Below are 27,970 nucleotides of genomic sequence, written 5' to 3' on the forward strand. Positions count from 1 at the left end.
CCTGGTTGGTGACTGCATGTGTCGCATTCCGGTAGGCGAACAGGAAATTGTCCACCTTGTGCTGCAGCGGAATGTTGTCATTGTACATAGCCTTTATTGCCTTTTTAAAGGTTTGTACGAACCTCTCAGCCAATCCATTTGTGGCTGGATGATATGGGGCGGATGTGTAATGCCTTACCCCATTCTTTTTCAAGAACCTCCGGAACTCTTCGGACACAAACTGTGGTCCGTTGTCGGAGCAAATCTGTTCTGGCAAGCCATTCCTGGCAAAAATGGTCCGTAGGACTGCAATAGTTTTCTCCGTGGTGGTGGAGGACATTTTGATGACCTCAGGCCATTTTGAGTGCGCATCCACGGCTATTAAAAACATTGAGTCCATGAATGGACCAGCAAAATCAATATGCACCCGTTGCCATGGAGATGAGGGCCACTCCCATGGGTGTAGAGGGGCCTGTGGTGGTGCATTTTGGACTTTCTGGCATCCTGAGCAGCTCTTGGTCAGGTCGTCGATTTGTTGATCGATTCCCGGCCACCACACATAAGCCCTGGCTAGGCTTTTCATTTTTACCCCTCCCAGATGACCCTCATGAAGCTCATTGAGCACTCTATCCCTTAACTTGGGTGGAATTACCACTCGGGATCCACACATCAAGGTCCCCCGGCACACTGACAGCTGTTCTCTCCTTGTCGAGAATGCTGGCAACAGTGAGTCGCCATGTGCTGGCCATCCCTTCACCGTCAAATCATATACCCGAGACAGTGTCGGGTCATTTCGGGTTTCCTTTTCGATACAAGCGTTAGTTACCGGTAGGTATTCAACTATAGTCGAATGGAATATTTCGACAGGATCCACTGCTGGTGCTTCCTCCGCAGTAGGCAGTGGCAGGCGTGATAGCCCATCAGCATTTCCATGCTGTTTCGTGCCCTTATATTCAATCTCATAGTGGTGCGCCCCTAGAAAAAGTGACCATCTTTGTAGTCGTTGTGCAGTCATCACTGGAACGCCCTTCTTCGGATTAAAAATGGAGACAAGAGGCTGGTGATCAGTCAGCAAGGTGAATTTCTGCCCGTGCAGATAGTGATTGAACTTTTTCACTCCCCACACTAGGCTGAGGGCCTCCCTGTCAATCTGGGCGTAGTTACGCTCGGCTGAGGTTAGTGATCGTGACGCAAAGGCTATTGGGCTCTCTGAGCCGTCCGAGAATTTGTGCGACAGCACCGCTCCAATGCCGTAGGGTGATGCATCACATGCCAACCGAATTGGTAATGCCGGGTTGTAATGGGCCAATACCTCTTTCGATGTGATTAGTGTTTTGCTCTTCTGGAAAGCTCGCCTACATTCGTCACTCCATTTCCATGGCACTCCAGTTTGCAGTAGGGTGTTCAGTGGGTGTAGTATTGTAGACAAATTTGGCAAGAACTTATGGTAGTAGTTTACCAGCCCGAGGAACGACCTCAGTTGTGACACATTTTCCGGTGCTGGAGCCTTGACTACTGCCTCAATCTTCTCTGGGGACTTATGTAACCCCTCTTTATCGATAACGTGGCCACAATACAAGATCTGTTTTCTAAAAAACTCGCATTTGGGGCGGTTAGCTCGGAGCCCATATTCCTGCAATCTAGTGAGCACCTGCTCCAGGTTGGCAAGGTGATCACTGTCATTTTCGCCCGTGACCAGGATGTCGTCCAAATAACACTGGGTCCCTGGAATCCCTTGCAGGACTTGTTCCATTGCCCTCTGCCAAATAGCTGGAGCTGATGCTACCCCGAATACCAGCCGGTTGTATTGGTAGAGACCTTTATGGGTGTTGATTGTGAGGTATTTTTTTGATGATGCTTCTACCTCCATTTGCAGATACGCCTGGGCCAGATCAATCTTAGTGAAGCGTTTCCCTCTAGATAGCGAGGTGAAAATATCTTCAATCCGCGGAAGTGGATATTGTACGGTGTGAAGGACCGGGTTCACTGTTACCTTAAAGTCCCCACAGATGCGAACCTTCCTTGGTTCCCCAGGCGTGCTGCTCAACGACTTTTTCATCACAGGGACGATGGGTGTAGCCCACTCGCTCCAGTCTACCTTGGACAGTACACCTGAACGTTCCAGACTCTCCAGCTCTGCTTCGACAGCTGGGCGGATCGCATAAGGTACTGGTCTGGCCTTAAAAAATTTTGGCCTTGCGTTTTCTTCAATTTTAATCATCGCTGTCATGCCATTTAGTGTTCCGAGTCCTTGCTGGAACACTTCTTTCGCGTCAGTTAGGATCTTTGACAGTGGGAGGAGGGGGGAAAGAGTGCAGTGGGAACAAAAATTAAAGCATTTGACAAACATCTGCCCCAGGGTATTTTTAAAAATGTATTTATTCATAGGATATGGGTGCTGCTGGCAAGGCTGCATTTATTGTCCATCCTTAATTACATGCTTCCATGTAGCCAAAACTGTGTCCTAAACCAGCAATGGTGAATGACAGAGCAGCTGGGTCCACACTTATGATTACTGCCAGTGCATCTGTAGAGAGTGCTTCCTGTTGGAGAGACTTAACTCTGGAGCCCTCCCCTGACTAAGGAACCCATTCGAGACATAGCAATAGTTTCAGTGATGAGAAGACCTTTGGCCCATCTAGCCCACCTATCTAAAGTATTCCCTTGGTGCATTTCTAATAATCCTGAATCCCATTTGTTGACAAGAGCCTGTCTGGTTCCTTCTTGAAACCCAATAAGGTTTCTTATTCCAGTACCCATGCCGGTAATACGTTCCACAAACTTAGCACCCTTTCAGTAAAACAGTTTTTTCTGCATTTCCTATTTTCTTTTGTTGTCTATAATTTGTAAATATGACCCTTTGTGCTTAAATTCTGTACATGGCAAAAAAGATTACAGGAAACTCTTTATTATCTGGCACCAACGGGACCGGCGTGGTGCCAGTTTATCAAAAAGTCTGGATTACAGAGAGCTATAGTTAAAAGGTACGAGAGCTCCGTACACAGCAACAAATCCAGGCTTCCCTGTTGTTTAGCAACATGTGCAGGAACTCCGGCCACAGACCAAGCGTCCCTGTTGCTTACCAACAAGTGCATGAACCCCAGCTACACAGCCACAGATCCAGGAACTGCCACTAATATGAAGTAAAACTTACCTGAACCTACTCCTGAATTTTGCCGGTTATTTAGGTGCCGGTTAAAAGAGAGTTTCCTGCACTTAGATTCAATTTGCCCAAACCTTTCATAATTTTAAACACCCGAAGAAGGTGGGCTTTATTCTTAAACTACTTGTGCTTCCACAATGTTGTTAGTTGGGGAATTCCAGGGTTTTGAGCCAGTGACGAGGAAGCAATGGTGGTATGTGTCCAAGCACTGATTGAATTTATACAGTGAGAAGCTGAGCCATAACACCAGGAAGATCCCTGGTTTAATCCCTGGCCTATAATAAATTAGCTGATCTCAACTAGAGCAGCAGTAGGAATGCTGCAATTGTATTCAGCACTCTTGTGTTTGGGAAGGAAAAATTGACCAGGGTTCCCATTGCTGATCGCGATCCAGGGACCCCAGCCAGAAGTGTATGTGCGTGTGCGTGCAAACATTAAATGGGGACAGGATCAGGTTTGGCTGTGATGGCCCCGGTCAAATAGCATGTTGATACTTATTGTCAAGGCTCACACATGAATAATAAGCTGCATGGAACCATACTCCAGGAATGAGTCAACACTCTGAGGAGGGTAGTAGAGCAAACAGGTGAGAAAAAGAAGAAATTTCATCATTTTAAAATTGGATGCACATCACAACTTGTTAATTTTTAGTCGAGTACTGTTGTATTTCTTTGTTAGGTGCAGATGTCTATGCACTTCAGTCGCAAGTGACAGACACTGAGATCTTTCAGATTATCATCAATAACACAACTAGGAAAGCTTGCTTCCGTGGTATTTCAAAGGACTACCTGTGGTAAACCACTTTTATCGTTCACTATCGTTACACTAAAGTTATCACTGTTATATCGTTACTCTATGGTTATCACTGTTCACACTGTTGTATCACTATACGAGGTCGCCTCTTGTCACGCTGCTATACCTGGGCTGACCACTGCTGACTCCGCCCATGACTCCACCTACCTGCCCAGGTATAAAGGTAGTCGACTGGCTGGCATTCCTCCTTGTTGTATCCGATCACCCACGAGGGTGGGCTCTGTTATTTAGCCAATAAAAACCTATAGTTACTTTCTTAACTCGTCGCTTTTCATTGGATGAATTGATAGGTATATCAATTTTATTGGCTAAATTTTAAAATGTCGACACTTGAGCAGTCAAACGACCAGCCAAACGACCAGCCAAGCGACCAGCCAGACGCCCAGCTACAACAGCCACAGCAGCCGGCCTGGCTGCGAGCCCTCAGACCACCGTACCTGGACCTAAACCCACAGGCAGCAAACTCAGCCCTCGACTTCGAACACTGGCTGAGCTGCTTCGAAGCCTACCTGGGAGAATCCGGCGTGCCTCAGAAATCCATGCTAAGAGTTCTGAACGCCCAAGTGAGCCCTAAAGTATTCGCACTCATCCGGGACCTTAAAACATACGAGGACGCCATCAACCGGCTTAAAAGGCAGTACCAAACCCCGGTAAATTCCATGTATGCCAGACACCTCCTAAGATCCCGCCCGCAACAGCCAGGAGAGCCCGTGGAGGAATTTTTACGGGTGCTACAAGCACTCGGCAGAGACTGTAACTTTAAAGCGGTAACGGCGGCAGAAAATACTGAAGACAATGTCCGCGATGCCTTCGTGAAAGGCCTGCGGTCCGACTACTCACGGCAAAGACTACTGGAAGCAAGGGACCTCGACCTGGACAAAGCTGCAGCCCTCGCTCTCTCTCTAGAGGTGGCCCATCGGGACCTCGAGGCATACTCAAGGTACTGTAACTCGCGACCCTGGGACTCGGGACCGACCCCGACCGCGATACCCCCCGCAGCAACCCCCCTGGGACCTACCTCAGCGTCCTGGACCCGATCGAGACCGCCACCCCCGGTACCGGCTCCGACACCGGACCCCCGCGATCGGGCCGCCGGCTGCTTCTTCTGCGGCCAGGCGAAACACCCGAGGTCGCGCTGCCCAGCCAGGAACTCTACCTGCTCAAACTGCATGAAGAAAGGCCACTTCGCTAAGGCCTGCAGAGGTGGATCATCAGAGGCCAGCAGTGCCTCATGCGAGCTGTGGGGGCGGCCATCTTCCTTCAAGGCAACAGAGGCCAGCATCCCCACATGTGAGTCATGGGGGCAGCCATCTTTGATACAGGCAACCGACACCAGCAGTGCCTCGTGTGAGTTATGGGGGCAGCCATCTTCTCCGCCATTTTGTCCAACCTCATGGGAGACGCCATTTTACCCACCACGCCCGACCGCCACCGTGCCTCTAGACCCGACTACCGCCTCAACCGCAGACTACAACAACTCGCTCAGCTATACACTAGCCTCCGTCACACTGGACCAGGCCCGCCCGCATCACCTGTCCAAGTCGATGATGGACATCAAAGTAAACGGCCACGCCACGACCTGCCTGTTCGACAGCGGAAGCACGGAGAGCTTCATCCACCCAGACACGGTGAGCCACTACTCCCTCCCTGTCCTGCCAACGCGCAACCGGATCTCGATGGCATCGAGGTCACACGCCACAGACATCAGCGGCTACTGTGTTGTGACCCTGTCGGTTAAGGGTACGGAGTATAAAAATTTTAAACTCCTCGTCCTGCCCCAGCTATGCGCTGCCGTCCTACTAGGCCTAGACTTCCAATCCCACCTCCAAAGCGTCACGCTAGCATACGGCGGACCCCTCCCCCCACTCACAGTCGACAACCAGCAGATTTTAAACCGCCCACCGCGTAACACCTGCGGCCTATCCACCCTCAAGGTCCCGCCACCTTCCCTGTTCGCTAACCTCACCCCCGACTGCAAACCCGTCGCTACCAAGAGCAGGCGGTACAGCGCCGGGGACAGAGCTTTCATTAGCTCTGAGGTGCAGCGTCTCCTGAAGGAGGGCATCATCGAGGGGAGCACCAGCCCCTGGCGTGCCCAGGTCGTGGTCGTTAAGACCGGCAATAAAAACCGCCTGGTCATCGACTACAGCCAGACCATAAACAGGTACACCCAGCTGGACGCATACCCCCTTCCCCGCATATCTGATATGGTCAATCAGATTGCGCAGTACCGGGTATTCTCCACCATCGACCTTAAGTCGGCCTATCACCAACTCCCTATCCGCCCTGAGGACCGCCAGTATACAGCCTTCGAGGCGAACGGCCGCCTCTACCACTTCCTTAGGGTTCCCTTCGGCGTCACCAACGGGGTTTCGGTCTTCCAAAGGGAGATGGACCGGATGGTTGACCAGAACGGGCTGCACGCCACGTTCCCCTATCTAGATAACGTCACCATCTGTGGCCGCGACCGGCAGGACCACGATGTTAATCTGGAGAGATTCCTCCGTACGGCCCAACGGCTGAACCTCACCTACAATAAGGATAAATGTGTGTTTAACACCTCGCGCCTTGCCATCCTCGGCTGTGTAGTAGAGAACGGAGTCATCGGCCCCGACCCCGAAAGAATGCGCCCCCTCATGGAGCTACCCCTCCCCCACTGTCCAAAGGCACTGAAGAGAACCCTGGGGCTCTTCGCCTACTATGCCCAATGGGTGCCCAATTATGCGGACAAAGCCAGACCCCTCATGAAGTCCACATCCTTCCCCCTTACGGAGGAAGCGTGCGCAGCCTTCTCCCTCATTAAGGGAGACATTGCCAAGGCCACAATGCACGCAGTGGATGAGTCCATCCCCTTCCAAGTCGAGAGCGATGCATCCGACTTCGCCCTAGCCGCCACCCTTAACCAGGAGGGGAGACCGGTGGCCTTCTTCTCAAGGACCCTACAGGGCCCTGAGATCCGACACTCGTCGGTCGAGAAGGAGGCCCAGGCGATTGTGGAGGCGGTACGACGCTGGAGGCACTACCTGGCAGGCAAACGATTTACCCTCCTCACCGACCAACGTTCGGTCGCTTTTATGTTTAATAACAAGCTGAGGGGCAAAATCAAGAATGACAAGATCTTGAGGTGGAGAATCGAGCTCTCCACCTATGATTATGATATCTTGTACCGGCCAGGTAAGCTGAACGAACCCCCCGATGCTCTGTCACGAATTACATGCGCCAGCGCGCAAAGTGATAGGCTTCAGACCCTCCACAACGACCTCTGCCACCCCGGGGTCACCAGACTTTACCACTTCATTAAGGCCCGCAACCTGCCCTACTCCATCGAGGAGGTCAGGACCATGACCAGGAACTGCCAGACCTGTGCCGAGTGCAAACCGCACTTCTTTAGGCCGGACAGAGCAAGCCTGATCAAGGCCACCCGCCCCTTCGAGCGCCTGAGCATCGACTTTAAGGGGCCCCTCCCGTCCTCTGACCGTAATGTGTACTTCCTCAACATTGTTGATGAGTACTCCCGTTTCCCCTTTGCCTTCCCCTGCCCAGACATGACCAGTACCACGGTCATTAAATGCCTGAACGACCTCTTCGCCTTGTTCGGGTTCCCAAACTATATACATAGTGACCGGGGCTCCTCCTTCATGAGCGAGGAACTCCGTCAGTTCCTACTAGCGAGAGGTATTGCTGCAAGCAGGACCACCAGCTACAACCCCCGAGGGAACGGCCAGGTGGAAAGAGAGAACGCGACGGTATGGAAGGCCGTCCTCTTAGCCTTAAAGTCTAAGGGCCTCCCAACCTCCCGCTGGCAGGAAGTCCTCCCGGCAGCGCTGCATTCCACCCGGTCACTACTTTGCACTGCCATCAACGCCACCCCCCATGAACGAATGTTTGCTTTCCCCAGGAAGTCGACTATGGGAACCACGCTACCAACCTGGCTGACCTCTCCGGGACCCGTCTTGCTGCGAAAGCACGTGAGGGCCCATAAAACGGACCCCCTGGTCGAGAGGGTGGACCTCCTGCACGCCAACCCCCAGTACGCCTATGTGGCATACCCAGACGGGCGGGAGGACACAGTCTCCTTACGAGACCTCGCACCCTCGGGCACTCCGGAGACACCACCTTCACTCCCCCCCACCACCCCCCCAATTCCAGCCCAGGTAGACGGCATGCCGGAACCCCACGAGCCTTCGCCGACCACGCAGACACCAGCATTAACACCGGATAATGCAACACCGCCGCTGCGATGATCAGAAAGGCTTACGAGGCCTCCGGACAGACTGACATACCAGAACTGGTAGTACACTTCACCCCGCCGGACTCAAATCTAAACTAGGGGTGAATGTGGTAAACCACTTTTATCGTTCACTATCGTTACACTATAGTTATCACTGTTATATCGTTACTCTATGGTTATCACTGTTCACACTGTTGTATCACTATACGAGGTCGCCTCTTGTCACGCTGCTATACCTGGGCTGACCACTGCTGACTCCGCCCATGACTCCACCTACCTGCCCAGGTATAAAGGTAGTCGACTGGCTGGCATTCCTCCTTGTTGTATCCGATCACCCACGAGGGTGGGCTCTGTTATTTAGCCAATAAAAACCTATAGTTACTTTCTTAACTCGTCGCTTTTCATTGGATGAATTGATTGTTGTTACTCTGATTTTAAATCATCAAATTGTGGAACTTAACAGGGCGGGTAAAGATATCAATGTGTTAGCCCAACAGTGTAAGAGAGCAGAACTGATATCAGTGCAGATACAATCAGTACCCCAGGGTACTGGCTAGGAGGAGTTACTGAGGTGGACAATCTAAGTGAACTGAACTAACATCCAAAACTCTGCTGCCCGTATTCTAACTCGCACCAAGTTCCACTCACCCATCACCCCTGTGCTCACTGACCCCTATGGCTCCCAGTTCGGCAACGCCTCAATTTTAAAATTCTCACCCTCGCCCTTCCTTATCTCAGTAACCTCCTCCAGCCTTTTGAGATCGCTGCACTCCTCCAATTTTGACCTCTTGCGCATCCCTGATTTTCTTCTCTCCACCATTGACGACTGTGTTTTCAGCTGCCTAGGTCCTAAGCTCTGGAATTCCCTCCCTAAACCGCTCCACCTCTCTACATTCCTCACTAAACCTCTCCGCCCTTCTACCTCTCTCTCTCCTCCTTTAAGATAGTCCTTAAAACCTAACTGTTTGACCAAGCTTTTGATCACCTGTCCTAATATCTGCTTATGTGGCTCAGTGTCAAATTTTGTTTGATAATCGCTCCTGTGAAGCACTTTGGGACATTTTACTATGTTAAAGGTGCTATATAAATGCAAGTTATTGTTATTGTTGAGATCCAGTCAGTAATACAGAATGCTGATGGGGAAGAGTTACTGAGCCCAACAGTGCAAGGGAGCTAGATTAATATTTTGTCAGCCGTGGCTCAGTGGGTAGCACGCTCGCCTCTGCGTCAGAAGGTTGTGGGTTCAAGTCCCACTCCAGAAGCTTGAGCATAAAAATCTAGGCGGACACTCCAGTGCAGTGCTGAGGGAGTGCAGCACCGTCGGAGGTGCCGTCTTTCAAATAAGACGTTAAAATGAGGCCCCGTCTGCTCTCTCAGGTGGACATAAAAGATCCCATGACATTATTTTGAAGAAGAGCAGGGTTGGTGTCCTGGCCAATATTTATCCCTCACTCAACATCACTAAAACAGATTATCTGGTCATTATCACATTGCTGTTTGTGGGAGCTTGCTGTACGCAAATTGGCTGCCGCGTTTCCTACATTACAACAGTGACTACACTCCAAGAGTACTTCATTGGCTGTAAAGCGCTTTGGGACGTCCGGTGGTCGTGAAAGGCACTATATAAGTGCAAGTCTTTCTTTCTTTTTAGAGGTATAAGAAAGGATTTTCCACTGTCAGTATGCCAGCCACAGGAACAGTGCACAGTGGGCAATGTGCCTGCCTGCGCATCATATGCAATGTCTACCAAAACTTTCAGTCAACTATCATTAGTTAGAAAAAAAGAAAGACTTGCATTTATATAGCACCTTTCACAACCTCAGCATGCCCCAAAGCCCTTTACAGCCAATGAAGTACTTTTGAAGTGTCGGCACTGTTGTAACGTACGAGTCCAATAGGAGTTCAACCCATCTACTGCCAGAAGCTTGCACAGTGGGAGCAGGATTTCTTGCACTGCTACAGCTATTTAAAGGGTTGTAGCAGCCATTTAAAGGCACGTGTTCATTTGAAAACACAAAATAGTAGAAATAATTTCTGGTGAATTTATGGAGCAGCACCCTCAAAGAACACCCTGCTTCACAGATGCAGAAATAAAGGTGCTGCTGCAGAAAGTGGTTGAAAGGAGGGGTGGCCTGTTTAGCACTCCACTGCAGCCTCCCCACAGGAGAACAGTGCAGCATGCTTGGGAGGAGGAGGTGGAAAGAGTGAATGCTCTCTCCAACACCCAAAAGATTTCTCAGCTGTATTTGTTGACCTGAGAAAACCTGCCAAGCTAAGGCTAAAGGGCAAAGTATGCATAGAATCATAGAATTTTACAGCACAGAAGGAGGCCATTCAGTCCATCGTGCCAGCTCTTTGAAAGAGCAGTCCAATTTAGTCCCACACCCCAGCTTTTTCCTCATAACCCTGAAATTAGTCCTCTTCAGTACATGACATGTCCAATTTTGAAAGTTCCTATGGAACCTGCTTCTACCATCCTTTCAGGTAGTGCGTTCTAGATCTTAACAATCCTCTATGTGAAAAAATTTCTCCTAATTTCCCCACTAGTTCTTTTAAACCAATTATTTTAAATCTTTGAGCTTTGCTTACCGACCCACTTGCCAGAGGAAATAGTTTCTCCCTACTTGCTCTATCAAAACCCTACATGATTTTGAATACCACTATTAGGTCTCCCCTTAACCTTCTTTGTTCTAAGGAAAACAATTTCTCCAATCTCTCCACATAACTGAAATCCCTCATCCCTGGTATAATTCTGGCAAACCTCCTCTGTACCCTCTCCAAGGCCTTGACATCCTTCCTAAACTGTAGTGCCCAGAATTGTACACAATACTCGAGCTGAGGCCTAACCAGTGATTTGTAAAGGTTCAGCATAAATTCTTTGTTTTTGTATTCAATGCCCCTAGTTACAAAGCCAAGTATTCCATACACTTACGTAACCACCTTATCAACTTGCCCTGCCAACTTCAAAGATTTGTAAATATACACACACCCCCGGTCCCTCTGCTCTTGCACCCCCCCACCCCCACCAAAATAATACCATTTAGATAATACTGCCTCTTCATGTTGTTCCTCCCAAAGTGCATCACTTTTCACTTACCTGCATTAAATGGCATCTGCCATGTGCCTGCCCATTTCACCAGTCTGTCTATGTCCTCCTGGAGTCTGCTACTATCCTGCTCACTATTTACTGTGTTGCCAAGTTTTGTATCATCCGCAAATTTTGAAATTGTACTCTCTATACTTAAGTCTAGGTTGTTTATATATAACTAGAAAAGCAATGGTCCTAATACCACTGCCTACTTCTCTCCAGTCAGAAAATCATCCGCTACTCTCTGTCTCCTATCCCTTAGCCAATTATGTGCCCAAGTTACCACCTTCCCTTTAATCCCATGTGCTTCTATTTTCTGAATAGGTTTGTTATGTGGTATTTTATCAAATGCCTTTGAAAGTCTATACAGTATATACAACATCTACTGCACTATCTTTATCAACCCTCTCTGTTACTTCACCAAATATCTCAATCAAGTTAGTCAGACATGATTTGCCTTTAACAAATCCATGCCGGCTGCCCCTTATTAACCCATGCTTCTCCAGTGGGAATTAAATTTGTTCCTAACACTGATCTCCAGTAGTTTTCCCACCACTGAGGTTAGACTGATTGGCCTGAATTTACCAGATTTATCCCTCTCACCTTTTTTGAACAGGGGTGTAACATTTGCAATCCTCTAGTGCTCTGGCACCACTCCCATATCCAAGTTGTATTGAAAGATTGTGGTCAGAGCTTCTGCTATCTCCACCTTAGCTTCCCTCAGCAACCTAAGATGCATCCCATCTGGGCCAGGTGACTTGTTAACTATGAGTGATACCAACCTATTTAGCACCTCCTTTCTATCTATTTTTATCCTATCCAATATCTCTACTCCCTCCTTCTCTACTGTGACATTAGCTTCATCTTCTTCTTTTGTGAAGACAGATGCAAAGTATTCATTCAGTACCTCAGTCAAGCCCTCTGGCTCCACAAGAAGATTTCCTTTTTTGTCCCTAATCAGCCCCACAATTCCTTCGACTATCCTTTTACTAGTTATATGTTTATAAAAGATTTTTGGGTTCCCTTTTATGTTACCTGCTAATCTTTTCTCATACTCTCTCTTTGCCCTTCTTATATCCTTTTTCAATTTCCCCCCACTCTCTGTATTCTGCCAAGTTTTCTGCTGTATTCTGTACTGGACATTTATCATAAACCTTCTTATCCTGTTTTATTTTAACCTCTATTTCCTTTATCATCCATGGAGCTCTAACTTTGGATGTTCCATCTTGTATCCAAAGTATCTCTGCCTTGAAGGCCTGCCATTGCTCATTTACTGTTTTCTTGGCCAGTCTTTGTTTCTGTGCTAGTTCTGTGCTAGATCCCTTCTCAAGTCACTGAAACTGTCTCTCTTCCAGCTGGGTATTGTCGCTGTTGATTTTTCTTTGTCCATTTCCATAACTACTTTAAACCTAATTATATTATGATCACTATTACCCAGATGTTCTCCCACTGAAACACACTCCACTTGCCCTACATCATTCCCAAGAACTAAATTCAGCACTGCTTCCTTCCTCGCTGGGCTAGAAACATACTGATTGAGAAAGTTCTCCTGTACACATTTTAGGAATTCTTCACCCTCCTTCTTCCCCAGTCTATATTAGGGTAATTGAAGTCCCCTACTATTACTACTCTATTATTTTTACATTTCTCTGAAATTTGCTCCTCTATCTCATTCTCACTATTTGGGGGTCTATGGTAAACACCCAGCAATGTAACAGCTCCTTTTCTGTTCCTTAACTCTAACCAAATAGATTCAATCTTTGAAACCTCTAGTATATTGTCCCTCTGTAGAATTGTAATATTATCCTTGCTCAATACTGCCACATCCCCACAGCCCCTCTTTTCTTGTTTCCTTCCCTATCCCTCCTGAATATATTGTAGCCAGAAATGTTTAGTTCCCATTCCTGCCCATGTTTAAGCCAGGTCTCAGTTATAGCCACTATATCATAACTCCATATGGCAACCTGCGCCTGTAGCTCGTCAACCTTATTTGTAACACTCCTCACATTAACACACATGCATTCAAACACCATGCTAGTCGGCTTTGCTTTTTTCCTCCATCTAATTCCTGTTCTTTCTACACTATTCTTTATTCTGTTCCTGTTTGCCTCTCCTAGTTTTCTATTCACTGTCACTCTCCTCTCTGCTGCTACATCCTGGTTCCCCACCCCCTACCAAATTAGTTAAATTCTCCCCAACAGCACTAGTTAACCTCCCTGCATGGATATTGGTCCCAGGTGCAACCCTGGCTTGTACAGTTCCCTCCTGCCCAAGATGGCCCTAATGCCCCAGGAATCTGAAGTCTTCCCTCCTGCACCACTTCTCCAGCTACGCATTCACCAGCAATATCTTCCTGGTTCTGTACTTACTCGCACGTGGCACTGGGAGAAAAAGAAAAACATTACAACAGTGACTCCACTTCAAAAAAGTACTTAATTGGCTGTAATGCGCTTTGAGACGTCCGGTGGTCGTGAAAGGTGCTATATAAATGCAAGTCTTTCTTTCTTTCTTTCTTTCAGTATCTTCCTGTTTCTGTACTTACTCGCACGTGGCACTGGGAGTAATCCAGAGATTACCACCTTTGAGGTCCTGTTCTTTCATCGTTTTCCTAGCTCCTGAAACTCTGCCTGTAGAACCTCAACCCTTTTCCCACATACGTCATTGGTTCCAACATGGACCACGACTTCTGTCTGTTCCCCTTCCCCTCGGAGAATGTCCTGCACCCGTTCACTGATACCATGAAGTGTTTCTTCACAACCTGTTACACATTAACTGTTGCCCCAGGCAAAGCACTCAGACAACTTTACAGCTCCTAAGTTGCTTAACATGTATTACCACATAATAGACTAATGAATAAGATCAGAGAATGCGGAGTCAGGGGACAAGTAGCGGAATGAATAGCTAGCTGGCTTCAAGACAGAAAGCAGAGTAGGGTAAAGTGTAGCTATTCAGAGTGGCAGAAGGTGGGTAGTGGTGTTCCACAAGGATCAGTGCTGGGACCACTGCTGTTCACAATTTATATTAACGATTTAGACTTTGGAATCAAAAACACAATTTCTAAATTTGTGGATGACACAAAATTGGGGGGGGGGGTGTTGGTCAATACTGAGGAGGACCACAACAAATTACAAGAAGACATTAATAAACTTGCAGAATGGGCATATAATTGGCAAATGAATTTCAACACAGATAAATGTGAGATATTACATTTGGTAAGAAAAATAAGGATGTCACATAATACTTGGAAAATAAGAATCTAAATGGGGTAGAAAAGCAAACGGATCTGGGAGTACAAATACACAAATCATTAAAAGTAGTGACGCAGGTTAATAAGGCCATAAAAAAGCAAACCAAGCACTAGGGTTTATTTCTAGAGGGATAGAATTGAAAAGTAGAGAAGTTATGCTAAACTTGTATCGAACCTTGGTTAGACCACACTTAGAGTACTGCGTGCAGTTCTGGTCGCCGTATTATAAAAAGGATATACAGGTAGAACATCCTGAATCCAGCAACCTCGGGACCGAGGCTGAGTCGGTTTTCGGGTTTTTCCGGACTTCGGAACGTGTTTCTGATTTCCGAAGTCCAGAAACGCCCGAGCCCAGGTTGCGATATTTCTGGACTTCGGACATCAGAAGCACGTGCCGAGTCTGGAAGTGCCTGGGCCCAGGTTGCGCTATTTCTGGTTTTTGAGAAGCCTCCCTCAGGGTGTCCGGATTCAGGAACATTTTACGGATTCCGGAACCCGCCACCAATCGTCCTGGAGTCCGGATTCCGGAACTCCGGATTTGGGAGCTCAACCTGTATAGGAACTGGAGAGGGTGCAGAGAAGATTTACAAGGATGATAACAGAAATGCGAGGGTATATATATCAGGAAGGGATGAACAGGCTGGGTCTTTTTCTCTTGAAAAAAGGCTGAGGGGTGACCTAATAGAGGTCTTTAAAATTATGAATCGTTTTGATAGAGTAGACACAGAGAGAATGTTTCCACTTGTGGGGATGAGCAAAACTAGAGGACATCTTAGAGTCATAGATTCATACGGCACAGAAGGAGGCCATTCGGCCCATCGAGTCTGTGCCGACTCTCTAGAGCAATCCAGTCAGTCCCATTCCCCCGCTCTAACCCTGTAGCCCTGCAAGTTTATTTCCCTCAAGTGCCTATCCAGTCTCCCCTTGAAAACATTGAGTGTCTCCGCTTCCACCACTTCCGTTGGCAGCGAGTTCCAGGTCCTCGCCACTCGCTGCGTAAAAAAGTTTTTCCTAACATCCCCCTGTATCTCTTGCCCAAAACCTTAAATCTGTGTCTCCCAGTCCTTGTACCATCAACTAGTGGGAACAGCCTTTCCCCGTCTAGCCTATCCAAACCCGTCATAATCTTGTACACCTCTATCAAATCACCCCTCAACCTCCTTTGCTCTAATGAAAACAAATCCAGCTTCTCCAACCTGTCCTTGTAGTTAAGATCCCTCATCCCCGGAACCATTCTGATAAATCTCCTCTGCGCCCTCTCAAGGGCCTTCACATCCTTCTTAAAGTGTGGCGACCAGAACTGGATGCAATACTCCAGTCGAGATGGTAATGGGCCAGTGGAGACAAAAGACAGCTGAGATTAGGTGTGAAGTGTACTGGCAGGGTAGGAGACAGCTGTCAGGTGCGAGAGAGAAACAAAAGGAAAGGGGCGGGGTGGGGGGGGGGGGGGGGAGAAAGGAAGACCCAAAACAAAGGGGTGGAAAAAATTATAAGTAAAAAAGTAATAGGGGCCGAGGTTATGATCTGAAATTGTTGAACTCGATATTGAGTCTGGAAGGCTGCAAAGTGCCTAATCGGAAGATGAGTTGCTGTTCCTCGAGTTTACATTGAGCTTCCGTGGAACAATACAAGAGGCCAAGGACGGTGAGGTCCGAGTGGGAATGGAGCGGTGAATTAAAATGACAGGTGACCGGAAGCTCGGGGTTACCCTTACGGACTGAACGGAGGTGTTCCGCAAAGCAGTCACCCAATCTGCATTTGGTCTCCCCAATGTAGAGGAGACCGCATCGTGAGCAGCGAATACAGTATACTAGATTGCAATCGATCGCAGCCCTGCCTTCGATCTATTTTCTTTTCTTTCCAGTTTTGAAGAAGGGTTTCGACCCGAAACGTCAACTCAAATTTCTCTCCACGGATGTTGCCTGACCTGCTGAGTTTTTCCAGCAATTTCTGTTGTTATTTCGGATTTCCAGCATCTGCAGTATTTTGCTATCGCAATACTCCAGTTGTGGCCTAACCAGCGCTTTATAAAGGTTCATCATAACTTCTCTACTTTTGTACTCAATACCTCTATTTATGAAGCCCAAGATCCCATATGCTTTGTTAACCACCCTCTCAATATGTCCTGCCACCTTCAGGGACCTATGCATATTAACTCCCAGGTCCCACTGTCCCTGCCCACTCTTTAAAACTGTACCATTAAGTGTATATTGCCTCTCCCTGTTCCTTCTGCCAAAATGCATCACCTCACATTTCTCTGTATTAAATTCCACGTACCACTTGTCCGCCCATTCCACTAGCCTTTCTATGTCCTTTTCCGGTCGATTGGTATCATCTTCACTGTTTGCCACACCCCCAAGTTTGGTGTCATCGGAAAATTTAGAAATTCTACTCTTTATTCCAATATCCAGGTCATGTACAGGAAACTTTGTTATATCCAGCACCAATGGGACCGAGCTGTTGCCGATCTATCAAAACTGCCAGACATACCAGCGTTAATGTTGAAGCATACGGAGGTTTTCATCTCCGTATCTGACAACAAACACTGTTGCTTAGCAACAGCTTCTAAACAGTCGGCCTGTACCTTGGAAGCGTCTCTGTAGCTTAGCAGCAGCTTCAGAGAGACTTTCCAGAGCCTGACTGTTGGGAAAAAAAAGCCACAAGAAGAAAAAAAAACTAACAAAACGGTTCCTGATTTCTGCTGGTAGATCAAGGTTTCCGGACATACAACCTCCGGATAAACCAAAGTTTCCTGTATATCTATATCTAGCTATATGGTTGGTTTGTCTGTTTGTCTGTCTGTCCGCTATACACTCAAAAGTTATAGAGCGTACCTACACGTATGTTATATCAAAAGAAAGGTTATGATCAGGGGAGTCTAATAGGTGTATTTACTTTTTGGTCACACAAAAATTGTTCGGACAGTAGACAAAAAACGTTCAAAAATCCGCTCATTAGCGGTTGACCAATCCTACCGCTCATTAGCATTGAGTGACGTGATGGTGGACCAATCCTACAGTTCAGTGACCTGATGGTTGACCAATCAGTGCATCACGGGCGGGACCTAATCCTGCAGCCTCCCAAAACTTCGGCGCCATTTTTTTCATCCCCACATCCACAGCACCAGCCAAACAAACCCCCACATTGCGGCTCCAGGAGCGGGAGGTGAGTTGGAGTCACTAGGCTTGGGCCTCACAACCGCTCGGCCCGAGACACAGAGCGGGCGGAGGACCGTCAGCGGCCGGCCATAAACCGCGCCACCCGCGGCACGGTGCCCGGCCCCACCGGGAGCTCAGCTGGGGTCCGTCTCGGCCCGAGAGAGCCTGAACTGCTAGGCCCTGCATGGCCACCGCGGCCGGGCTCAATTTTCAAAGCCCTTTCCCGGGTGCCAAAAGACGGGGAGGTAGGGAGGGAGGGGGAGGGAGGGAGGTGAGAGGGGGAGAGGTAGAGAGAGAGAGGGGACATACAGGGGCAGGGAGAGAGAGGGGGGGAGAGAGAGAGGGGGCAGGGAGAGAGAGGGGGAGAGGGTCAGGGAGGGAAAGAGTGACACAGAGCGCGGGAGTGGCAGCGCCCGGCCATAAACCGCGCGGCCCAAAATTGCCCTGGCAGCGCCGGGCCCCCCCAGCTAGTATATCAATAAAAGCAGTGGCCCCTTGGGGAACACCGCTGTCTACCATCCTCCAGTCTGAAAAACAGCCATTTACCACAACTCGCTGTTTTCTGTCCTTAAGCCAATTCCTTATACAAGCTGCCACTGACCCACCTATTCCACCTATTCCATGAGCCTCAATTTTGTTAACCAGCCTTCTATGTGGTACTTTGTCAAATGCCTTCTTGGTGACTATCTTATATCAATATAAGATAGTCACCAAGAAATCAAATAGGGAATTCAGAAGAAACTTCTTTACCCAGAGACTGGTGAGAATGTGGAACTCGCTACCAGAGGGAGTGGTTGAAGCGAATAGTATAGATGCATTTACAGGGAGGCTAGATAAGCATATGAGGGAGAAGGGAATAGAGGGTTAAGCTGATAGAGTTAGATGAAGAAAGACAGGAGGAGGTTCAAGTGGAGCTTAAACACTGGCATGGACTGGTTGGGCTGAATGGCCTGTTTCTGTGCTGTATATTTTATGTAATCCTATGTATGGCCAGAATACAGCAAGTCATACTTTGCAGCTGCACCCTTGTCACACTTACACTTTTAAAGATGGGCACACAAGAAATTCTACTGGCAAAACCTAGTTAATGCTGCATGCTTATTTATTCACACAAATGCTGGGATACAGGATGGGTGCTTGGGCATCAGTGAATGTGATCCGACACTTCCAATATTTCAAGGCTACTTCTCTGCTTGCAGGACAAGGTGGCACATAACAGGAGGGAGTATGCCTGCATGGTCCCTCAAATTGAAGCCCAAAGAGGCCACACTCTACATCTTTGAGATTGAGTGGGGGGATAAAGCCATATGCCTTTCCCAAGCTCAGGACTGGTAGCATCCTTCTCCTGTTTTCTGTTACACTCACTCACTCACAAATAGCACACAGAAAACTGCTAAGTAAGTACTATGTAAGTGTTGTGATGTAGCTCACATCCTATCGTATGTTCCACTTCTATTTCTGCATTGTTCCACCTTCGGCACAAGCACTCGAGACCACTCCCTTGTGGCAATAGTGCCCTGGAGTACCAAACTTTCCTTTCCTTTCCCCATTTCATGCATCTGTATGAGAATAGTTTAGCGGATAACATAAAAGGGAACCCAAAAGTCTTTTATAATCATATAAATAGTAAAAGGGTAGTCAAAGGAAGGGTGGGGTCGATTAGGGAATAAAAAGGAGATCCTAGTGGAGCCAGAGGTCATGGCTGAGGTACTAAATGAGTTCTTTGCATCTGTATTCACTAAAGAGGATCCTGCCAATGTCACAGATAAGGAGGATGTAGTAGAGAAATTGGATAGGATAAAAATAGATAAAGAGGAGGTACTTAAAAGAATGGCAGCGCTCAAAGTAGAAAAGTCACCCGGTCTGGATGGGATGCATCCTAGGCTGCTGAGGAAAGTAAAGGTGGAGACAGCAGAGGCTCTGGCCAAATCGTTCCAATCCGCCTTAGATAAGGGAGGCCTGGAGGATTGCAATTGTTACACACCTATTCAAAAAAGGTGAGAGGAATAAACCCGGCAACTACAGGCCATTCAGCCTAACGTCTGTGATAGGAAAACTTTTAGAGACAATAATCCAAGATAAAATTGCCACTTGGAAAAATATGGGTTAATAAATGACAGCTAGCACGGACTTGTTAAAGGCAAATCATGTTTTGCTAACTTGATTGAGTTCTTTGATGAAGTAATAGAGAGGGTCGATGATGAAGGTAGTGTGGTTGATGTTGTGTATATGGACTTTCAAAAGACGTTTGATAAAGTATCACATAATAGACTCGTAGCAAAATTGAAGTCCATGGGATTAAAGGGGCAGTGGCTACGTGGATACAAAATTGGCGAAGAGACAGAAAGCAGAGAGTCGTGGCGAAAAGACTTCAGGAGAACATAGACAGACTGGGGGAAATGGGCAGACATGTGACAGATGAAATTTAATTCAGAGGTGTGTGAAGTGATGCATTTTGGTATGAAGAATGAGGAGAGGCAATATAAATTAAATGGTACAATTTTAAAGTGGGTACAGACACAAAGAGACCGGGAGTGTAAGTACACAAATCTTTGAAGGTGGCAGGACAATTTGAGAAGGCTGTTAAAAAAGCATATGTGATCTTTTGCTTTATAAACAGAGACAAAGTGGTCGATTTTCAGTGTGCCGTGAGGCGGGCTTTTAGGCGTGCGGGGGGCTAAAATCCCGAATTCGGGGGTCCCGACAGCATCCAGCCCAAAACCCGCCTCCATGTAAGTTTTAAAGGAGGCGGGTACCCGCCCCGCACTGGGACCCACCGACCCGAGGCGGGAAGGGATTAGTGCCAATTAACTGCCTGTTAACAGGTAGTTAACAGGCAGTTTTTAGCCTAATCCCTATTTTGAAGGTTGTCGTGTGGGATTCCCGATGGCTCCAAACCACGCCAAGTTAGAGGAGTCGGGTTGAAGGACTTGGAGGGGTCGAGATGTCGGTGTTCAGGTGGGTGATGGGTGCATGAGTGCAAAGGCAAGTGTGTTTGGTGTGTCTAAAGTGTGTAAAGAAGTTTAAATTACCGGTACTTACCTTTACAGCCTTCCTTCCTCTGGGTTTCGGGAGTCCATCATTCAGCCGGCACAGCAAGCAGAATGGCCGCGAGCTGTCAAAAGTGACAGCCTGCAGCTTTCAGTGCCGGCGAGATTTCTAACTGAGTTTGCGTAGAAGGACTCAGGTTAGAAGTAAGACTGTCAGTGTTTGACAGCTTCAAACAGCTGTGAAACACTGATATTTCATCTGTCAACGTGTCTTGACAGATGAAATTTCAGTCTGTGACGTCACCTGTTGCCGGGTGGCCCTTAATTGGCCTGCTGAGCCCGCTGGGCGGGCTCAACAAGGTCAATCAAGTGAAAATCACGTGGATTGGCCGCATCTCGATGGAGGTGGGACTACAACCCGAAAGAGCTTTGTGCATTGAGTGCTGTTGGAGTTTTGCTAAGTGGGAGAAAAATCATTTAAGTGTATTTTGTGAATTTTAGTGTGTTAAGAAGTCAATTATTTGAAGTAAGTTTAATTTTTTAAGGGTTTTTTAAACTCTTGGGCAGTTTAAACAGGAAGTAGAATCCGGGTATAAAAGGGGAGGGGCTAGTGCGGTGCACGGAGTGCTTTGTGCATTGAGTGCTGTTGGAGTTTTGCTAAGTGGGAGAAAAATCATTTAAGTGTATTTTGTGAATTTTAGTGTGTTAAGAAGTCAATTATTTGAAGTAAGTTTAATTTTTTAAGGGTTTTTTAAACTCTTGGGCAGTTTAAACAGGAAGTAGAATCCGGGTATAAAAGGGGAGGGGCTAGTGCGGTGCACAGAGTGCTTTGTGCATTGAGTGCTGTTGGAGTTTTGCTAAGTGGGAGAGTTTGGATAAGTGGGAGGTGAGGGTGTGTTTTTTGCTCTGTTTTGTTCCCCACTCCCAGGCTTAGACAGCACTGCGGAGGCGGAGCAGCGAGACGAGTCAACCAAACAGGCTCCACAGACAGTATTCAAGGAGGAGGTTGGTGATCAGCTGGTTGGTTGGTTTTCTTCCTTCTCTTCTCTTTCATACCTTTAAGTTGGTAAGTCCTATTGAATAGTGGTGTGATATTATCATATATATCCGGGCAGGGTCTTCATACCTAATAATAAGAAATTTAATTAATTATATAGAATGGAGCAGGTGATGTGTTACTGTTGCGAGATGTGGGAGCCGGTGAACCCCATTGAGGCTAACGGTGATTACATCTGCGACAAGTGTTTGCTGCTAGAGGAACTCAAGTTCCATGTTATGGAGCTTGAGACCGAGCTTCGGACACTGCGACACATCAGGGAGGGGGAGAAGTTCCTGGACTCTATGTTTCAGGAGATGGTCACACCTATGAAGTTAATTACTGCAGATGTAGTCCGTGGTCAGGGACAGGACGGTGTGACTACGAGTGAGGAAGGTACAGGGATCCAGGATGTAGTGTTGAAGGAGACGCAGCCCTTGTTCTTGTCCAGCAGGATCGAGGTTCTTACTCCCTGTGAGGGCGGGAGCGGGGACTGCAGGGAGGATGAGCAACCTGGCCACAGCACCGTGGTACAGGGGGCCATTCAAGTGGAGGGAGTAAAAAGAAATGTTGTAGTGGTAGGGGATAGTATCATTAGGGGGATAGATAGGGTTCTCTGCAGTCAAGAGTGGGAGTCCCGAAGGCTGTGTTGCCTGCCTGGTGCCAGGGTTAAGGACATCTCTTCTGGGCTGGAAAGAAACTTGCAGTGGGAGGGGGAGGATCCAGTTGTCGTGGTCCATGTTGGTACAAACGACGTAGATAGGACAAGGAAGACGGTTCTGTTAAAGGAGTATGAGCAGCTAGGGGTCAAATTAAAAAACAGAACCTCAAGGGTAATAATCTCTGGGTTATTACCTGAGCCACGAGCGAATTTGGCTAGGATAAATAAAATTAAAGAGTTAAATGCGTGGCTCAAAGACTGGTGTGGGAGAAATGGGTTTTGCTTCTTGGGACACTGGCACCAGTACTGGGACAGGAGGGAGCTGTTCTGTTGGGACGGACTCCACTTGGCCAGTGCTGGGACTAGAGTCCTGGCGAATCATATAACTAGGGCTGTAGAGAGGGCTTTAAACTAATTAGTGGGAGGGAGGTTTCGAGAGAGCAAATAATAGAAATGACAACAGAGAAGGTCATAGACTTAGGTAGCAGTGGGGGAATTAAAAAACAGAATGTGTCAGGAAGGGACAGAGGTATGGAGTAAAAAGTAAAGTACTAAAAAGGGAAAAAACAGGAACTAAGTGTTACAAAACATATTTGAAAGTTCTTTATCTGAATGCACGTAGCATTCGTAACAAAATGAATGAGTTAACGGCACAAATAATGACATATGGGTATGATCTTGTGGCCATTACAGAAACATGGCTGCAGGGTGACCATGACTGGGAATTAAACATACCAGGTTATTTAACAATCAGGAAGGACAGGCAGGAAGGGAGAGGAGGTGGGGTGGCTATGTTAATAAAGGAAGGAATCACTATAATACAGAGAAATGATATTGGGTCAAAGGAGCAGGATAGTGAAACAGTTTGGGTGGAGGTAAGGAATAATAAGGGGAAAAAAACACTAGTGGGTGTAGTCTATAGGCCTCCGAACAGTTGCAACTCTGTTGGATGGAGTATTAATCAGGAAATAGTTGAGGCTTGTAATAAGGGAACAGCTATAATTATGGGGGATTTTAATTATCATATTAACTGGACAAATCAAATTGGGCAGAGCAGCCTTGAGGAAGAGTTCATTGAGTGTATTAGGGATGGGTTTCTTGAGCAGTATGTAACTGAACCGACCAGGGGGCAAGCAACCTTAGATTTGGTCCTGTGTAATGAGACAGGATTAATTAAAAATGTCCTAGTAAAGGATCCCCTTGGAATGAGTGACCATAACATGGTTGAGTTCCATATTCAATTAGAGGGTGAGAAGGTTGGATCTCAAACAAGCGTGCTGAGCTTGAATAAAGGAGACTATGAAGGTATGAGAGCGGAATTAATTAGAGTGGACTGGGAAAATAGATTAAAGGGTAAGACGGTACATGACCAGTGGTGTACATTTAAGGAGTTATTTTACAACTTCCAAAAAAAATATATTCCACTGAGGAAAAAAGGGTGTAAAAGAAAAGATAGCCATCCGTGGCTAAGTAAAGTAATTAAGGATAGTATCCGACTAAAAACAAGGGCATATAAGGTAGCCAAATTTAGTGGGAGGATGGAAGATTGGGAAGTCTTTAAAAGACAGCAAAAAATAACAAAAAGATTGATTAAGAAAGGGAAGATAGATTATGAAAGTAAATTAGCAAAAAATATAAAAACAGACAGTAAAAGTTTCTATAGTTATATAAAAAGAAAAAGGGTGGCTAAAGTAAATGTTGGTCCCTTAGAGGATGAGACCGGGAAATTAATGGTGGGAAACATGGAGATGGCAAAAACACTGAACAATTATTTTGTATCAGTCTTTACAGTAGAGGACACTAAGAATATCCCAACACTGGACAAACAGGGGGCTCTAGGGGGGGAGGAACTAAATACGATTAAAATCACTAAGGAAGTGGTACTTGGTAAAATAATGGGACTCAAGGCGGATAAATCCCCTGGACCTGATGGCTTGCATCCCAGGGTCTTGAGGGAAGTAGCGGTAGGGATTGTGGATGCATTGGTAATAATTTTCCAAAACTCACTGGACTCAGCAAAGGTCCCGGCAGATTGGAAAACTGCTAATGTAACACCCTTATTTAAAAAGGGTAGTAGGCAGAAGGCTGGAAACTATAGACCTGTTAGCCTAACATCTGTGGTTGGTAAAATGTTAGAGTCCATTATTAAGGAGACAGTAACGGGACATTTGGATAAACATAATTTAATAGGGCAAACTCAGCATGGTTTCATGAAGGGGAAGTCATGTTTAACAAATTTGCTTGAGTTTTTTGAGGAAGTAACATACAGGGTGGATAAAGGGGAACCAGTGGACGTAGTGTATTTAGACTTCCAAAAGGCATTTGGCAAGGTGCCACACAAAAGATTATTGCTCAAGATAAAAAATCACGGGATTGGGGGTAATATTCTGGCGTGGGTGGAGGATTGGCTCTCTAACAGAAAGCAGAGAGTTGGGATAAATGGTTCGTTCTCAGATTGGCAACCAGTAACTAGTGGTGTTCCGCAGGGGTCAGTGCTGGGTCCCCAACTCTTTACAATCTATATTAACGATTTGGAGGAGGGGACCGAGTGTAACATATCAAAGTTTGCAGATGATACAAAGATGGGAGGGAAAGTAGTGAGTGAGGAGGACATAAAAAACCTGCAAAGGGACATAGACAGGCTAAGTAAGTGGGCAGAGATTTGGCAGATGGAATACAATACTGGAAAGTGTGAGGTTATGCACTTTGGCAGGAAAAATCATAGAGCAAGTTATTATCTTAATGGCAAGAAACTGGAAAGTACTGTAGTACAAAGGGATCTGGGGGCCCTGGTGCACGAAACTCAAAAAGTTAGTATGCAGGTGCAGCAAGTGATTAAGAAGGCCAATGGAATGTTGGCTTTTATTGCTAGGGGGTTGGAATATAAAAACAGGGAGGTATTGCTGCAGTTGTACAAGGTATTGGTGAGGCCGCACCTGGAATACTGCATACAGTTTTGGTGTCCATACTTAAGAAAAGACATACTTGCTCTCGAGTCAGTACAAAGAAGGTTCACTCGGTTAATCCCGGGGATGAGGGGGTGGTCATATGAGGAGAGGTTGAGTAGATTGGGACTCTACTCATTGGAGTTCAGAAGAATGAGAGGCGATCTTATTGAAACATATAAGATTGTGAAGGGGCTTGATCGGGTGGATGCGGTGAGGATGTTCCCAATGATGGGTGAAACTAGAACTAGGGGGCATAATCTTAAAATAAGGGGCTGCTCATTCAAAACTGAGATGAGGAGAAACTTCTTCACTCAGAGGGTGGTAGGTTTGTGGAATTTGCTGCCCCAGAAAGCTGTGGAAGCTACATCATTAAATAAATTTAAAACAGAAATAGATAGTTTCCTAGAAGTAAAGGGAATAAAGGGTTACGGGGAGCGGGCAGGAAATTGGACATGAGTCTGGGTTCGGAATGGTCATGGCCCTGTGGGTAGTGGAGCGGGCCCAGGGGCCGTGTAGCCTTGTTCTGCTCCTACTGTGTTCTAATTCTGTTAGATTTCAGGAGATGGTTTTATTCCTGTCCCTGGCTGGGGTGGAGATCGCCTTTACAGAAGGTAAGTACTGTAGAAAATATAGGGACAGAGTGATCTCCTGGAAGAATTTCGATCGCCTAGATGGGTCGGAGAGGAATTTCCCAGATTTTTTTCTCCCAAATTGGCCATTGGGTCTTTATCTGGTTTTTCGCCTCTCCCGGGAGATCACATGGGTTCGGGTGGATGCAGAGTGATAGAAGATTTGAGGTTAGGATCAGATCAGCCATGATCTTATTGAATGGTGGAGCAGGCTCGAGGGGCCGATTGGCCTACTCCTGCTCCTATTTCTTATGTTCTTATGTTCTTATGTTGTAGTCCCGCCTCCTTCCCGACTTCTGAATGAAAATCCAGCCCAAAGAGTACAAAAGCAAGGAAGTTATGCTAAACCTTTATAAGTCACTGGTTATGCCTCAGCTGGAGTATTGTTTACAATTCTGGGCACCGCACTTTAGGAATTATGTCAAGGCTTTGGAGAGGGTGCAGAGGTGATTTACTAGAATGGTATTAGGGATGAGGGACTTCAGTTACTTGGAGAGACTAGAGAAGCTGGGGTTGTTCTCCTTAGAGAGAGGGTTAAGGGGAGATTTGACAGAGGTGTTCAAAATAATGAAAGGTTTTGATCGAGTAAACAAGGAGAAACTGTTTCCAGTGGCAGAAGAGTCGGTAACCAAAAAACACAGATTTAAGGTTATTGGCAAAACAACCAGAGGCGAGACGAGAAGACATTTTTATACACAGTGAATTGTTGTGATCTGGATTGTACTGCCTGAAAGGGCGGTGGAAGTAGATTCAATAATAACTTTCAAAAGGGAATTAGATAAATACTTGAAGGGGAGAAATTTGCAGGGCTACGGGGAACTAGCAGGGGAGTGGGACTAATTGGATCACTCTTTCAAAGAGCCAGCACAGGCACGATGGGCCGAATGGCCTTCTGTACTATATCATTCTATGATTCTATGATCTGCATCTCAGCTGCTGAATCGGCAAACCTGGGTGTTTTTCTTTGGCACAGCTCCATAATAACTTTGCTAAAAAAAAATGTGTGTTTCCCTTTAAAAGCCTACAGTGGCCCTTTACATAGTTGTAGCAGCAGCAGATATCTGTGAGCACTCAGACGAGTTTATTGCACACCAAAAGCTCACAATGAATAGCTAATTATGGGCAGCCCCCGAAGGTTCATTGGGGGTGCCAGTGAGGAATAGTTACTAAGACCAGTGGTACAAGGGAGTTAGATTCACAATCAGTAGAGATGCAATCAGTATCGTATGGTGCCTGGGCAGTTGGAGTTTTGCGATTGCCTCAGCGCCCCTGGGCTATCCAGTGGCTCCTGCTGGAATGCACCCATGTGCAGATGTCGGGTAAGGTCAGAATTAAGCTTAGCTATGATGTCCACCATCATTTTATGATGTCAAAGAGTCTTGCCTACACAAGGAATGGGCACTTGCGGATGGTACTGAAGGGCTGTCAGTGCCTGTGGAATCAATACCCCAGATGTGAGTCAGTACCTTCAGGAGAGGAGGTGAGAAAAGGTTTCTAAAAATGGAGTAAAAGTGTTCAATTGAACCCTTACATCTAACGCCGATTTACATTCTTTTACCTTCAAGGGCCCTCAAAATATAATTGTGGCGAGCCCAAACCTGACTGATGATTGTTGGTTTAATATTGTGTACAATGGGCCTAAGGTGGCTATAAAGACAGGTGATGGAAAACTCCTCACCACAAAGTGCACTGGTCAGCTCGTGGTGGGATACTTTGCAGCTGGTAAGTTACGATTTACTCTTCATTCAGTCATTCGTACACCCCTCCCCTATGTATATGCATGCACATGTGAGTTAATAACTGCTGTAAAGTTGCTCCTCTGATGGCCTAGTGGGAAAAGACACTGCCCCAATAGTATAAAGCCATACACACCACTTATATAGTGCCTTTCACTGGACACTTTGCAGGAGACTAAAAGACACTTAGCTGGAAGTGGGAGAGAAGCTATGGACAGTGTGGTTGGACAGGTAGATTTTGAAGGTTGGGAGAGAGGTGGCAAGGTATGGGGGGTGGGTGGGGGTTTAGCA

General features: G+C 46.8%; 1 pseudogene; it reads left to right on the plus strand.

Moving 5' to 3' along the window:
• The window catches only part of LOC147106693 (fascin-like), a 45,928-nt pseudogene that overhangs the window by 8,211 nt on the left and 9,747 nt on the right, over positions 1-27,970 (plus strand).

The sequence above is a fragment of the Somniosus microcephalus genome, chromosome 15 (genome assembly GCF_052327205.1).
Source record: "Somniosus microcephalus isolate GS21.2 chromosome 15, FLI_Smic_1.0, whole genome shotgun sequence".
NCBI lineage: Eukaryota > Metazoa > Chordata > Chondrichthyes > Squaliformes > Somniosidae > Somniosus > Somniosus microcephalus.